Raw genomic sequence first — 6,041 nt, 5'->3', positions numbered from 1 at the left:
ATCACCTGGTCTAAAGAGGGGCAAAACTAAAAATGTGGAGACCAGCTATTGTAGAAGTCCTTGTGATGGGATTGTGGCAGTGGAAATGGTTGGAAGTATTTGGTTCAACATATACTTTGGAAGTAAAAGTCATGGTGAATATTTGAGTGTGAGGATTGAGAAAGAAGGATATGTGAAGAACAACTCTAGAGTTTTGAGCAAAGCAACTGTGCATTTGGAAATAGACTTTTTCTGATATTGGGAAACTGAAGGAGAGGACTATGTGGGAAACATAATTAGTTTTTGTGTAGTAGTATGTATGTTAGTTTTAAAGGTTGGTTTCAATATTCTCTTTCCCTAAAATGTAACAATGTGTACAAAATTTGGTTAAACCAGGAAAAGCATACCTTAGCAGCAATCAAATCAAAGAAAGGTACAAGCTCATGTCAAAATCTTTAAAATTTGATAGCCCAAAAATAAAGGAGGAAGGGTCCAAGAATCTAAAATGCTCCACTTTGTGTAGCTTAGAGTAGGTCTCAACCTTGACTTTCACAGAGGCAGATTTTAAGCAAGAACACTCTAAGTCATATATTTTAATGCTCCATCTTGGAGAGAGTTGGGCTGAATTGCAGTATAGGAAGACCTGGGGAGGATGCACAGAGGTTTCTATGGATATAGAATATAAGTAAGGCAAAAACAACTTAACAGGAACTTGACAGTTTGTTGTCTCCCAGTTGAGAGGAAAGCATAGAGGAATGACAGATCAATTATAAAGAGAATGTAGCCGAATAGAAAACTACTGTAAAAATAACAAAGATAAGTTCCTTTGAGGACAACAGGGAGACCTGGAGATGGAGGTGCAGGGTAGGGATGGTGGGGTTGGGTGAGGAGTAGCACTTAGAGGCATTGAGCTCCAGGGAATGTTTACTTCGCTGTCCACCTTGGTCTCTAAACAGAGAAACCAAACTCAGATGTTTTTCTTACATTTTGCATCTTCTGACTTGGTGGGGCTATAAAAGCCAATCCATTTCTGGTATTTTGCTTAACAGCAGCATTACCAAACCAGAACACCTACCTACATACCTGTAAAACAAAATTTCAAAATACAGTTCAATAACTATGCCCTCCAACCAAGGCAGCACCTATTACCAACTGAGATCTTCTACTTTCTTCTTTGGCTCCAGGGAATGAAAAAGTGAACCAAATATAGTATTCCATCCTTAAATTATACCATGGAATGAAAGATAAACAGGACTCAGATCATACATTCCTCAACAGTTACCAGCTCATTCCTCTTCTCTCTTTAATAGCCAAATTTCTTTTAAGAGGCATTTTTACACACTGGCTTCACTTTCCCACTTTCCTTTATTTTTCAACATACTTCTATTTGAATTCCTTTTATACCAATCAACTAGAACAACATTCTGTTAACTAAAACTGCTCCCATTAGCAAATATTAAATAAATATTTGAATAATACTTATTTGGAATATAGCCTATCCAAAGTCTCAAACTCTAGGTCCAGACCTATCTTTAATAAACACCTTACTGAAACCATGCTCTTGTCTTAATTTCTGTCATTGGTTCTCTCTGTGATTGTGAACAGGGGAATGTCACCCTCCCATATCCACAGGTCCAAGGTATTTAGGGGATAAATGATAAAAAGATGATCCAACAATAGTTCCACAGTTGGAGACAAGTTTTTCCACCCCAAACCCAAGAAGAGTTGGCTATAAAGTTATTTATATTAACTATATCTAATGCTTGCATTCCTCCTTTTAATTCTGGTATTAATCCAGTTTTATTAATTCTAACATTATTTGGCAGCATATCAGATGAAGGAGAGGTAGATGGTAATTGAGCAGTAAAAGAAATCCAAAAAAAGTTCTATGGACTTTTAAAATATAAGACTTAAAAATATGTATGAACAAGAATATTTTATTATTTTATTTGAACATTGCATTTTAAACATTATATTATTATTTTAAAAATAATGTTACTTGTATCTGTTAAAAATGAAACACATAAATGCTAACTCAGTTTACAAAATTCTGAGAAAGATATTGTGGAACATTCTGGATTTTTTTTTTCTTCACTAACAGCTGCTCTGACTGTTCTGATTTGTTAAAGAACCTGTTTATTCAGCTTTGTGTGTCTCACAAAGCACACCAATGTTGTAAGCACCTTTCAAAAGAAACCCTTCAAGCACCTCACAATGGGAATGTTAAAATTGCTACACCTCAAATTGTACTTTGAAATATTATTTATCAGAATATTGGAAATATTTAAAATAAATTATTTAATTTACATACTTCAATTGTGACATTTATTTGTTTATTTAGGTACAAATACAGAATCCATTTGTAAGGATAGAGATACTGCTAATTTTTATGCTATTAAGAAAATTTTGAGCTACAATGTTATCACTTTTGAGAATTGAGATGTGATAAAAAGCTGTGATGCCAATTTTAATTTTTTAAGGTAGTGAAGAGTTGTAATCTTTAAATTTGTTTTTGAAATGTAACTCCTGAAAACTTAGAGGAAAAACAACTGATTATTATAAAATTAGTTGGAGAACCCAAATACCATGTTGTTTTTGATGTCATTTTTTTAAAGTTTTTAAGGATCTTCTTTGTGGGGCAGTTCTTATAAGGATTTCTGTAAGGCTATATATCACAAATGGCAGAGATGATGGGATGAAGATATATATATATATATATAGGTAACTATAGCAGGATGTTGTGTGCAATGAAGATTCAGTGAAACTTTTTGCTGAATAACTAAATGGACCATTCAGAAGCAAATTTTCAGCAAACCAAGAATAGAAAATGGATTATGAGGAACTTTTGAATGCTAAAAATGAACAAATTTTAATTTTAGTCCTGTAAGCAAAGATCTATATGCCTAGTAGGTAGGCCCTTTCCCCTTCAGGGAAACAAAATGAGAGTTATATAATTTTCCCAGGGACTCTGGAGATATTAGGCTACTTAGATAGATTGTTATTCATTGTGATTCTTCTTTTTAAGTCTGTCTCTACTCAACGAGCTTAGAAAATCCAGATGGTAAGACAGAAAGTGGGCAGAAAGAGAGGGGTGAAAAAATAAACTGGTTTCCAATGAGGATTATATTTAAGACACACTGAAAACGGGGATCAGATGAGAGGATTGTTATCTATGTAAACTAATCTAATCATGACTGGGCTCCAGCCAGCTTTTATTGAAATTTTGGCTAACATACCTTTAGGAGAGCCATGCTTATGTAGAAACGGGCTCTAGGTCGATTAGCCAAAAGTCAATTCACCAAATTACTTAAAAAAAGAAACCAACTATGTTAGTTTTAATTAGCCAGTTTTTATTTTATCTTCATAACTGCATTTTATGTAATGATTAATTTGTTCCTACTCCAATTTGCTGAATAATTTTCTTTCTGTTTCTATCATAACTGGAGACCAAGGGTAAAAAAGAGGGAGAGAGGTGGCTGTTAGGAAGATGGTGGAGTAGGGAGCTTCAGGACTCACTCTTCCTCCAAAACAACTAGTGGACAGGCAGGAGCCATCTGAAACAACTGTTCTAGGGCTCTGGAAGCCAGGGGAAGAGCAGCCTCTGTGGAAGAGCAGGATGAAGAGTCTGGGAAACCGCAATAAAGAACTATGGGTAACTCGCTCTGTGGCAGCTGCCGGTGCTCATCCCTCAGCCTTGAGGTGTGCCATCGTAAGTCTTGTCCATGGCTGTCTGCTGCAGATGGAAAGGGACATAGACATCCTCTTTCCCAAGAACTGGGAGGTGAAGGGGTGGGGCATGGCTGAACACTGATCATGGCTTTTGATCAGTGAATTCAGATTACTGGGTCTAGACTCTGAGCTTCTATTTCAGCCCTCCTCAGACAGGGACAGCCTGTGACCATTGTTTCAGCCCTGTCCCTGAGAGGGACAGAGATGAAGGGGATTTAAAGACACAGTGCCTCATTAAGGCTATGGGAAAGAGTATGCTGAAGAATGTCATCTGCTGGGCAGGCCTGGAAAGCACAGTTTTAAGGTGTCATCAGAAAGGCTTCTGACATCTTTCCTGATCCTTTCCAAAGGGCACTTTGAAACTGGTCTGTACCCCCTTCATGGGTCCCTGGCCCTGTTTTGGCTATGAATTACTGACTTGGGAAAGTCCTCTCCAGGGTAATCCTCCACCTAGAATTTTCCTTCCAGGCAAGAGCAGCTAGAGGCAATGAAATGAGTATAAAAAACACTATAGAGGTAAAACAAAAACAAACAGAACAGATCAAGATTCCTGGAGAAGTAACAGAGGAAAGGAAGTTTTCTCCTAGGGGTGAAACAATTGCACAAATAGTGCAATCTTAATTGCACTGCATGTGCAAGGTAAGAATGAGAAGAAGAATAGCTGGAAAAAATGTGATCAGTTAAACACAGGAAATTCTAAAGATCTAGAATATGTTGAACCAACTGTTGAAAAAGAACGTTAACACAAAGCCAGTAAACAATAAAACCCTAGGCAAGAGAGAAACTGACCTCCAGAGTAAGGTAATCAGATGCTTAGACATCAGCAAAAAATTACAAGCCATACTAAGAAACTGGAAAATAAAGGCCCAGTCAAAGGAACAACAACAATAAAAAACTTTGGAGGAGACACAGAGTTTGAAACAACTAATTAGTGATGTTCAAAGAAATCTAAATCAATTCAAGGAGTTGAAGGGAAATATACATAAAGTGATAAAGGATGTTAAGAAGACGATATGAACATAAATAAGAATTTGAAAGTGTAAAAAGAAGCATAACACAGATTACGGGAATGAAAGGTACAATATAAGAGATAAAAAATACACTAGAGTCACGCGCAGGGCATGAGGCGGTGCTGCGGTGCTGAGGCTGCTACCAGCTGGACGCCGGGACTCTCGAGGGAAGCACAGCGCGGCAGGAGCCGGCAGCCAGAGCAGCCTCGGAGCAGCAGCAGCCGCCGTCCCCTGGGCCCACCGACCTGGCTATGGCGTTGTCGCTGCCACTGAACGGGCTGAAGGAGGACAAAGAACCCGTCATCGAGCTCTTCATCAAGGCTGGCAGTGATGGTGAAAGCATAGGAAACTGTCCCTTTTCCCAGAGGCTCTTCATGATTATTTGGCTCAAAGGTGTTGTATTTAGTGTCATTATCCTTAACCTGTAAAGGAAGCCTGCAGACCTTCAGAACTTGGCTCCTGGGACCCACCCACCATTTATAACTTTCAACAGTGAAGTCAAAACGGATGTAAATAAGATTGAGGAATTTCTTGAAGAAGTCTTATGCCCTCCCAAGTACTTAAAGCTTTCACCAAAACACCCAGAATCAAATACTGCTGGAATGGACATCTTTGCCAAATTCTCTGCATATTATCAAGAATTCAAGGCCAGAGGCTAATGAAGCACTGGAGAGGAGTCTCTTGAAAACACTGCAGAAACTGGACAAATATCTGAATTCTCCCCTCCCTGATGAAATTGATGAGAATAGTATGGATGTTATTAAATTTTCCACATGTAAATTTCTGGATGGCAATGAAATGACATTAGCGGATTGCAACCTGCTGCCCAAACTGCACATTGTGAAGGTGGTGGCCAAAAAGTATCACAATTTTGATATCCTGAAAGGAATGATTGGCATCTGGAGATAGTTAACTAATGCTTATAGTAGGGATGAGTTCACCAATACCTGTCCCAGCGACAAGGAGGTTGAAATAGCATACAGTGATGTAGCCAAAAATTCACCAAGTAAGTGGCACTTATGAGAGAGATGTCTTCCCATCTTCCCCTAAGAGAATATGCTTTTCCTAGCAGACTGCTCCTCTTCCTATAAAGTAGAAATTTTATTTTGCATGAATATGCAATTATTCAAGATTAGGGTAAAGGATAGACAAGGTATGGTAGCTATCTTAAAATATACACTCCCAAGCAGTATTATTTTAAAATTCTCTTACCCTGTCTACCTCCCCTCCCAGTATCCCCCTCTCTTCTAATTTGGAGACATTCCATCACAAACTTTTCAATGTAGAGGTGGTTTGCCACCTCTCGGTGCCCTCACCATACTC

The 6,041-nt window shown here is 38.2% G+C and overlaps 1 pseudogene; it reads left to right on the top strand.

Annotated features, from left to right (window-relative positions):
- The first annotated feature begins 4,969 nt into the window (after positions 1–4,969).
- On the top strand, positions 4,970–5,741 carry LOC119535348 (annotated as a pseudogene).
- Positions 5,742–6,041: the final 300 nt, after the last annotated feature.

Source organism: Choloepus didactylus, chromosome 5 (assembly GCF_015220235.1).
Source record: "Choloepus didactylus isolate mChoDid1 chromosome 5, mChoDid1.pri, whole genome shotgun sequence".
NCBI lineage: Eukaryota > Metazoa > Chordata > Mammalia > Pilosa > Megalonychidae > Choloepus > Choloepus didactylus.
This window is presented reverse-complemented; position numbering and strand designations above follow the sequence as displayed.